The 10,748-nt window shown below is 51.8% G+C and overlaps 1 pseudogene; it reads left to right on the top strand.

The window, feature by feature from the left end:
* Positions 1-320: 320 nt before the first annotated feature.
* On the top strand, positions 321-8,741 carry LOC146201314 (uncharacterized; annotated as a pseudogene).
* The last annotated feature ends 2,007 nt before the right edge of the window (positions 8,742-10,748 follow it).

The raw sequence follows: 10,748 nt of genomic DNA, 5'->3' as shown, positions 1-10,748 counted from the left end.
GTCTTGAGACGATTGAGCTCGTCTCATATCTCCGGTAAAGTGATGGGAGCATCTAAACGGACGTTTCCCTCCCCTGATAAGGAGGAAGAGATATTATTGGTCCTGGGTGGATGTAGGTGTCTACTGGCTCTTGTTTAAGGTCGTCTGAGGTGCCGAGAAATTGGTGTAAGATACGCTAGAGCTGCTAGCGAGCTTGGAACTTGCTTCAGAGTCGAGGAGGTGATGGAGTAGTTGCCAGGTGCTTCTGGTGTTAGGAGCCTTATCCATATGGTCACATATTGCGCCAGTTTTGCGTTATCAGCTCTACGGCATAGTTCTCGATGTTGGTATGGACTCGGGCGAGCCGTCGTCGAAGATTCCGATGCCACTTGCAAGTTTGCATCAGGGCCTCCACCTTGCACTTGTGGTTCCCACAGTTGGGCATAATATGCATAATGCTGGGAGCGGAGAGTCATCCCGCAAGAGTGGAAATACGCCAACCTCGTTCTCATCCCCAAGCCGGGCAAACCACCTACTCCCTCGAACCTCCGCCCCATTTCTATCACATCCTGCGCGGGAAAACTATTGGAGCATGTAATTCAGACCCGTCTTCTTCGTTACCTAGAAGAACATCACCTACTCCCAGACACGATTTTGGTTTTCGACCGCACCATGTGGCCCCAGACCTAATGCTCTTTCTTAAGCACCAGGTGCTGACACATAACACTTTGGACACCAAAGTCATAGTTGATCTAGACGTCGCGAAGGCTTTTGACAATTCCGGCACAAAACCATTATGCAGAACCACCAGACTCTAGGGGTGGAACAACAAACGTATGCATATATATGCGACTTTCTCACGAACCGCACAGTGCAACTTGACACCACCGGCCCAGGATATCCTTCCATCATCTCTCCTGGGAGCCGGGGTATACCCCAAGGATCGGTGCTGTCACTACTTCTGTTCAATATTGCCGCGAACTGTTTAAATCTTGATTTGTTCCTGTTCGACAGACGCTGGCATGCGGCTTTATCATTTTGATTCTGACGCGCTTATCAATTCTGTATCCCGTGTTTGTTCATGCTCGTTGTCGCGATGCGACGCGTTATCATTTTCTTTGTCGCCAACTATGCGCCGAGATCTGAAGATGCGGAGAACTGGATGGACCTCTTCGATCGTGTGGCAGAATTCAACGGCTGGAACGATGAAGCGAAGGTAAGGCAAGTCTATTTTGCTCTTCGAGGATCTGCCCGTATATGGTTCGAAAATCACGAGGCAGCTTTGAAAGATTGGGAGATTTTCAAGAAAGAGTTTTTGACTGCCTTTGCAAGTGCCGTACGGAAGGAAAGAGCCAAGGCCATTCTTCAATCAAGGCTTCAACTCCCAAAAGAGCCTATCCTGGTTTACTTTGAGGAGACGAAGCGTCTGTTTCGCCGCGCCGACCCTAACATGACCGAAGGTGAGAGAGTAAAATTTTTATTGCGAGGCGTTAAAGAGACGATTTTTGCAGGACTCATCTAGAATTCGCTGAAAACTGTGGACGGATTTGAAAGTGAAGCGTCGACAATCGAGAAGACGATGGACATCCGGATGCGAAACTATGATCGACCACAGCAACCGGTCAGCGCAAGCCCCTGCAGCAGTGCATTTACCAGTGGAGAAATCTTTCGGGACCTCATCCGTGAGATCGTCCCAGAGGAACTTCGCCGGCTGCTGCCACCATTCCAACAACCCCAGGTGGCTACGCTCACGGACGTCGTCCGTGAAGAAGTCCAGCAGGCCTTGGGTGTTCCTCAAGCCACAGCTCCGACGGCTCCAGTGCAAGAAACGACAGTAATGAAATACGCTGCTGCACTACGTCGTCCTGTGCCCAGACGTGAATTTCCAATCCCTCACCGCTACCGTCCTGTTCCTGACAGCCGCCCCTTGGCCCCCGCCCGCCAAGCCTACAAACTACCCCCCAAGCCCCCGGAAGTGCGACGCCTGGAAGACTGCGAACAACAGGCCATTATGCTTCCACTGCGGTGAGGTCGGCCACATTCTACGCCACGGCCCGTACAGACGAATTAGCCTCCCTGGATTCGCAATCGACGCCCCACGACCACGCCCCGGTCGACGACCTCAAGATATCGAGAACTACCTGCGTAGGGTGAGTTGGCGCCACCAACCCGACGATTCAGGTCCTCACCACCGTACAGGGCCCGCTTTTCGTCACCAGGCCGCAGCTACGATGACAGTGCGATGAAGGTCTCCAAGCCCCCGTAGGGGAAACTAAAGGTAGCAACCTTTGGAGGTCAGGTTGCTATACGGCGAACTAACGAATATCCTCCGACAACGAGTAACGACGACGACGCTTGTGACATTACTAGTGAACCCGCCCTCGACACGCCCAGACTTCAAGGTGACACCCCGCTACGCCCGACGTCAACATCCAAGACGACGCGACCAAATTTCAAGCTACCACTGCCGCCCAGAGAAGTGACGACGGTGTGCCCCGGCTGCGACTTCAGCACAAGCAGAGGTCGAACACCGAAGCCAACGTGCATCGCATGATTACCGTCCTAGTGGACACTGGAGCCGACTACTCTGTCATCAGTGAAGCTTTCGCCGCCCAGCTCAAGAAAGTGACGACCACTTGGGATGGCCCGCTAATCCGACCTCTGGTGGTAACCTTATTACACCGTCAGGGCGATGCACAGCAAGGGTTACGATAAATGGACGCCAACCAGCTTCGTCGTCCTACAGCAGTGTTCCCGCGACGTAATTCTGGGCATGGATTTTCTGAACGAACATAGGACGATCAATGACCTCCGATCCAAGCTCATCAAGCTCTCGACGGAGAAAGCCATACCTTCTACGAGAACTTCGACACATCACGCCGCTCTCAGCGTCCTCGACGCAGAATTGACCGTACCGCCCCGATCAAGCGTAATCGTCCCTGTGGGTACAAAAGACGCCGAATTCGCGGAAGGGGTTGTCGGAGGAAACAATCAGCTGTTACTGGATAGAGGACTTGGAGTCGCAAGAGGCATCGCCTGTTTCCGTCACGGGCAAGCTCAGGTGCTCGTCACGAGCTTCACCGAAGAATACCGGCACCTGATCAAGGGCATGACGATTGCTTTCCTAGACGAGCTATTGGGCACCCGAGATGTCTTCTCCCTCCCCAGCCAAACTGATGACTCTGCACCCAACTGAGCAAAGCAGCCCACGTTCGACATCAACGCAGCTTTACCCCAAGACAGAAAAGACCGGATTCGAACTCTGCTTGAACGCTAGCGAGTGTTTTTCTTCAGCGTTGAAGATACGGCAAACTCTGTTAGCAAAGCACCGCATCATCACAGAAAAACACGCTCGACCGCTACGTCAAAGCCCCTACCGTGTATCGCCCCGAGAACGCCAGGCCATACATGATCAAGTTGAAGAAATGTTTCGTGATGACGTGATCCAGCCATCGAAGAATTCCTGGGTGGCACCAGTCGTTCTGGTGAAGAAGAAAGACGGGACACTTCGCTTCTGCGTCGATTACCGCCGCCTAAACAACATAACAAAGAAAGATGTTTATCCTCTTCCTCGCATCGACGCCACTCTCGACCGGCTCTGCAATCCAAGGTACTTCTCATCGATGTACCTGAAGAGCGGATAAATGCAAATTGAGGTCGACGAAAGAGATCGCGAGAAGACAGCATTCATTACACCGGACGGCCTTTTCGAGTTCAAGGTGATGTTATTTGACCTCTGCTCCAAACCAGCGACGTTTCAACGAGTGTTGGCGGGCTTGAAGTGGCAGATTTGTCTTGTATACTTGTATGATGTCGTTGTCTTCTCCTCTAGCTTTGAGGAGCACCTAAAAAGGCTTCGGACAGTGCTAGAAGGTATGAGGTCATCAGGGCTAACTTTGAAAGCAGATAAATGCCACTTTCCCTACGAGGAACTGCGGTTCCTGGGTCGTATAGTTAGCAAGGATGGTGTTCACCCTGACCCTGAGAAAACGGCTGAGATCGCGCACTTTCCACCGCCCGCCGACAAGAAAGCCGCGCGCAGATTCCTTGGGCTGTGCGCTTATTATCGACGCTTTGTCAGGGACTTATTGCGCATCGCCGAACCGTTGACGCCGCTTGCAACGGCTGACGTACCTTTTAAATGGGATGAGAAATTCTAACGTAGGCGATTACTTTCTGGTCATTAGGCAAGGAAGAGAAACGGGAGAGAGTCTGACGATACTATCAGACTCTCAATCCGCAAGCAGAAATTTTCAACGGGGTAAATTATCTAAGGTAGCGCACCAAATCCTTTCTTCCACAAGCGAGCCAACAAAACAATACTCTCAAACACTAGTGTGGATTCCGGGGCATGCAGGGATCACGGGGAATTTGTACGCAGACAGGGTAGCACGAGGACATGCAACCTACCGTGCGCCCAACAGTCTCGCAACAGAGGACCTGATTCCGCTTGACCCTGACTACACCACAATACTACAACACTACAAAGGCTTGAGGAAAGTATATCCGGAGCCGCATAAAAAGCTCAGCAACGAGGAGGCCATAGATCTGAGGAGGCTACAGACGGGCACCTTCATTTACACATATTACACATGATGCATCCCCTGACATTCAGAGACGAGTGCCCGTGGTGCGGGAAGACCCCTACCCTGTACCACATAACATGGGAATGCAGCTCACATCAACTACAAAAAAATGAAAACCCAAATGAAAGACAGTGGGAGGCTTTGCTGGCCAGCTCTGACCCGGAGGCTCAGCTCTACCTGGTCACAAGAGCTCGCAAACTGGCGAAAGCCAGTGGTGCCCTGGACTGGGGGCACCAACCGTTCGTCAGCCTCGGTTGAAGAGGCGAAGAAAAAGATCCCCGAGCAGTTAATAAAGTTCACTCACTCCTGTCCGGCACTCTTCTGGACGAGAACGGCTCGTAGGCCCATACTGCTCGCGTCGGCATGAATTTCGGTCTCGGCGTTTTCATCAGTGGCCAAGGACAGGAGGGGACTGCAGGCGGCGCTTAAGTTCGTTGAAGGCTTCTTCTTGCGGCGCTAAGTCAATTACTCAACGACCGAGGAGTACCTCGTGATCATCTGGGCCAATTGTAAGCTTCGTCCATACCTATACGGTCGACCATTCAAGGTGGCAGAAGCGACCAACACGTGCTCTGCTGGCTGGCTAATCTGAAAGACCCCTCCGGCCGCCTTGCCCGATGGAGCCTACGACTACAAGAATTTGACGTGACTGTAGTCTCTAAGTCGGGCCGCAAGCATTCCGACGCACACTGCTTATCCCGCGCTCCAATCGACGCTCCCCCGAAGGACGATGACGACGACGTCTTTCTGGGGCCAGTAAGCGCCCGCAGATTTGCACAATAACAGCGATCAGATCCTCAGCTGAAAGGCCTAGCAGATTACTTGCAAGGCAAGACCGCTTCCCCTCCTGCTCTGTTTAGGCATCAGTTATCGTCGTTCGCCTTAAGCAATGACGTCCTCGTAAAGAACTTCGCTCCCAACAAAACCTCGCAGCTTCTTGTCATGCCTAAAAGCCTCAGGCAGGAAATTCTTCATGAGTTACAAGACGAGCCAACAGCAGGGCATCTCGAATTTGCGCGCACGTTGCATCGAATCCAGGAGAAGTACTGCTGGCCACGACTGCCAGCCGACGTTGCCCATTACGTGAAAACGTGCCGTGAGTGCCAGCGACGCAAGACACCGCCGATCAGACCAGCTGGGCTACTGAACCCGATACCGCCCCCAACCCTGCCCTTTCAACAAATTGGGATGGATCTCCTCGGCCCCTTTTCATCTTCATCTGCGGGTAACAAGTGGATCATCGTAGCCACCGACTACCTTATCCGCTACGCCGAAGCAAAAGCACTGACAAATGGTACTGCGGCACAAGTCGCTAAGTTTTTGTTGAACAAATTATTTTGCGACACGGCGCCCCCGCAGTGCTCATCACGGACAGGGGAACGGCATTAACGACAGAGCTGACGCAAGCCAATCAGGAATACAGTCATACAAGCCATCGACGACCAATGGCCTTACGGAGCGTCTGAACAAAGCGATCGCGGACATGATCGTCGACGCTGAACACAAGACCTGGGACGCCATCTTGCCGTACGGGATCTTCGCGTATAACACGGCAATCCAGGATACGACGAGAGCGACCTCGTTCAGCCTGTGTACGACAGGGAGCCCACGACGACGCTCAACGCAATGCTGTCGCACGTAACCGACGAGGAGAACCTGGACGTCGCCGCCTACTTCAACGTGCAGAGGAAGCCCGAAGACTCGCCCAGATGTGCATTAAAGATCAGCAACGAACCGACGCCCGACGTTACAACCTACGACGACGCGATTCTGAGTACAGGCCGGGAGATCAAGTCTGGGTTTGGACGCCGATTCGCCGCCGCGGACTGAGCGAAAAGCATTTACGCCGATACTTCGGCCCGTACAAGGTGCTTCGCCGACTAGGACAATTGAACTACAAGGTCGTTCCCGACGGCGCGGCAGCATCGCAGCGGCGCCGAGTGCGTCCAGAAATTTTGCATTTTGTACGCCTTAAGCCATATCATGCACGCTAAATGCTATTCATGTTTCCTTTGCAATGTTTATGTTAATTTTGTTAATTATTTTGAAACATCGAGGCGATGCTTTTTTAAGGGGGAGTAATGCAGCGAACTGTTTAAATATTTACTTGTTCCTGTTGGGCAGCCGCTGGCACGCGGCCTTATCATTGTGATTCTGGCGCGCGCATCTATTCTGTATCCCGTGTTTGTTCATGCTCGTTGTTGCGATACGACGCGTTATCATTTTCTTTGGCGCGAACGATGCGCCGAGATCTGTCTAGAAGATTCTGATCACTCGCGTATGTTTCTACAATGTTGCAGGTTGTGCTAGTGGCAGTTTGCGACGTTATCTAGATTGTTATGAGCATCCTTTAAATTGAGCGTTGACGAGTGCGACGGGCATTTTTTGTTCGACGATCGACGAGCACGTTTGTTGCTATCGCCGCCGCCGTGTTGCTTAGTTCTTTTGTGGGCGCAAGTCAGCCCAATAAAAAGTTTCTTCTGTGCAATCACCGGCTCTTCATTTGTGTCATCGACCTTGTCACCACCACGTGACAATATTGCGCTGCTTGGCCTACCCAATCTTTTGACAGACATTCCCCACTTGCACCACAGCCTCTACGCCGACGACCTCATTCAATGGATTACACACGGCAGCGACGGCCAGATGGAGGAGACTCTGCAGACAGCCATCGACCGCGTTGGTACCTACCTCGCCACAGTCGGCCTATCCTGCTCGGCCACCAAGTCTGATTACATTATTGTCCCGACCCCGGGTAGACGCCCCAAATAACCTCAATCTGCAAGTACAAGGCACCACCATATCCCGTACCGACCGAATCCGTATCCTGAGCCTCCATCTACAAGATAAGTGGGGAAACGCCACTACTTTTCAGCGAATAGATCAATCTGTAATCCAGATCCGCCGCCTGCTCAAGAGAGTCGCCAACAAGCATAAGGGCTTGCGCGAATCCAACCTTTTGCGCCTCGTACAAGCCTTCGTTTGTACGCGCATTGCCTACGTTTCCCCTTACCTTCGCCTCACGCGAACAGATCGGGGGCGACAGGATACATCACTACGCAAGGCACACAAGACAGCATTGCGTCTACCCATGTCAACTTCCATCACCAAACTGATGACCCTCGGGATCTCCAACACAGTCGACGAGTTGATTGAAGCGAATCTAACTTCCCAATATGAGCGCCTCTCGCTGACCCATGCGGGCCGCGCAGTGCTGCGCCAGGAATGAACCACCCCTCTGAGGGCGACTTCTACGTATATGTACCTCACGCCTGAGCAGATACTCAGTCTTCGTATACCTCCGCTTCCCAAACGAATGCATCCAGAGTATCATACAGAGCCCAGAGCCAACCGATCCCGGCAACTCTAGAAACATTTTTCCTGTCGCCCCGACCCGATGTTACATACATAGATGCCTCCCACCACCCCCTTCACCTCGCTACTATCGCGGTTGCATTGACACTGCACCGAAACTGGCACAATGCCTTCAGCGTCCTCAACGCCGCAACTGTTGCCACTGCGGAAGAGGTTGCAATAGCGTTAGGTCTGACCGACTCCTCCACCAAAGTAGTCGTTAGCGATTCTCAACAAGCTGTTGGTGACTTCAATGCAGGTCGTATATCCCGACAAACACACACTATCATCTACGCATCGTCTACACCTCGTCTTCTCATATGGGCCCCGGCCCATGAGGCACGCAGCGGGAGCGCACAGGCGCATGCTATAGCCCGAGACATCAACTACTGGGCGGAGCACCCTCCTCAACCTGCCGCTTCCTCTGACAATCCCCAAGGCACTATTTCACGCTTTGTTACGTACACGGACATCCCCCAGCATTATCGGCTCGAACGATGTCTATACACCCCAGCACACCGGGAAATATCCCGGCGCGAGGCCGTCCATTGACGCAAAATACGAACAGGAACCTTTCCAAGCCCATAGCTATATAGCAAACTTCCCCCAAATTTTATTGCACCTACGTGCAAACACTGATCACAACCAGCCACATTGATTCACATGTTGTGGATGTATGCACAACACAACGCAGACAATTCAGCGGCAGTGGATGCGTGGGAGTCCCTCCTGCGTACCACCGAGATCGTCCAACACCGCCAGCTCATTTTGCGCGCATTGGAGGCCGCAGAGTCCCAATATATCCCTGCGGAGCTCCTCTAAGCAGTGCAACCAGTCTTTCGGCTGGTTTCTCTATTTTGGGAGTAAATAAAGAGCTTATCATTATCATCAGCGGATTGCGCACGAGACCAAAGAACAGTTGTTCTTTAACGCCGCGCATGAGATGGCGCACCTTTTCCTCTTCGGGCATGGCCGGGTCAGATTGTCGGAACAGCCTGATCAGGTCCTCCACGTACATGGTTATAGCCCCGTTCGGCATCTACATGCGAGAGTGCAAAGCCCTTTCCGCTCGTTCTGCGATCCGGGCTGGTGTAGGTCTCCAGGATGCATAGGCGGAACTCGCGCCACGATGTTAGGGCGCCTTCGCGATTCTCGTACCAAGTGCGAGCGCCATCTTCCATGCTGAAGCAGACTTTTCTGAGCTTCGCGGCGTCGTCCCATTGATTAAATGAGGCGACACGTTCAAACTGGACGAGCCAGTCTTCGACGTCTTCAATCTGACTGCCGTGGAAAGGCTTAGGCAGTCGTGGGTTCAGTAAAGTGTAATAAGCTGGGGCTTGCATGACAGGTCGAGGGGCGGCTACGGTGGTGAATTCCAACGGCCCGTGCTCAGGAGGTAGGCCTAGGTTCATCCGGCTAGCACGGTGCTAAAGTGGCTAGAATGCTGAAGTCAGATTACCGCCAAGCGGCGCCTATGGGGAGTGTTGAAGCCGTTTGGTGATGCCTCCGCTAGATGGCGCGCCCTTCCGCTTACGGGAGTTGACAGTTGACAGCCGTGTGGTGCGGACGCGTGTTCCATCGCTCCTCCGATTGCACGTGGCTACCGGAAACGGACTGACGACAGCGGGAGCTTCCGAAGCGTCAAACAGATGAGTTCTTCTTTTATTACTTTATTTTGCTTTCAGCTAGTTAGGTTAGGTGCAGCTTAAAGAATAGATTTTAGCTTTTTGTCCTAGCGGCCTGGTTTTTCGTGCCGGCAGCTAGGTTTTCTCGGCATTCATTTTTTAACTATTGTGTTTAGATAAATAATTCTTGTAGGTGCAGCCTAAAGAATAGATTTTAGCTCTTGGTCCTAGTGGCCTGGTTTTTCGTGCCGACAGCTAGGTTTTTTCGGCGTTCATTTTTTAACTATTGTGTTTAGATAAATAATTTTTTTTCTAGGCTATTGGCTTTCGCAGAATTGATTTTAACGCGTGTTTGCTAGTCGTTTCTTTTGTCTTCTTTTGGCAGTTTGTATATTCTGAGAATTCGTAATATATATAATTCAATCGATACATGCTTAAGATGTGCAATCAAAAGAAGGTAAAGTATACTCAGTGTGAGGCGCAGGTTAATCTCAAGGAAACGCGTTTTGACTCTGTAGGTGAAGCGGAAGGCAGCGACTTTTTGTGTCGGTGTTGCGTGCTGAGTGCGCGCTTAGATAGATTTGATCAAGAAAGGGGCAGTTTAGTGTCTCGTGTGGATGATTTAGAAAATGAAATACGTTTGCTAAGGACAGAAAATCAGAAACTGCATGGACAGCTTCCTCAAATGGAAAAGAAAAAGGCCGACTTCATCCTTAGAACCAACGAGGACGAACATTCCAGTGCGGGCCACGTGGCTGGGACCAGCACTGGCATGGAAGGCATAAGCAAAGTAGGTCAGGCGGATTGGAACCCACACAGCTATTTAGATGCAGCTACTAAGAAGCCGGAAAAAAAGAAAGAAGTAAGGAAGAATGAAAATCCCAGAGAGAAGGACACAGATAACCGAAAGCAGGAGCCAACAGTTTGGAGAGGGAGAGAGAAGGCCCAGGTGCTTATCGCCGGAGATTCTAACATGAGCAGGTGCAAGCAAGATATCTTGGAACGTGTAAAGGGTGATAAGAGAGTTTGTTGGAGCCTTCCCAGAGAGCACAATGAGGGCAGTGCTGAAAGAGAGTAAAAATAGGCTGTTGAAGAATTCCGCAGAGCGCAGTATGGTAATAGTAGCCGCGGGGCTAAACGATGTCCTAAATGGTGACGCTGCAGGAGTGGTGGAAAGTTTAGCTAAGAGAGTTGACGATTTCAG

Source organism: Amblyomma maculatum, chromosome 2 (assembly GCF_055883805.1).
Source record: "Amblyomma maculatum isolate TAMU_Amacu chromosome 2, ASM5588380v1, whole genome shotgun sequence".
Lineage (NCBI taxonomy): Eukaryota > Metazoa > Arthropoda > Arachnida > Ixodida > Ixodidae > Amblyomma > Amblyomma maculatum.
The sequence above is the reverse complement of the archived record's forward strand: the minus strand, read 5'-3'. Positions and strand labels throughout refer to the sequence as shown.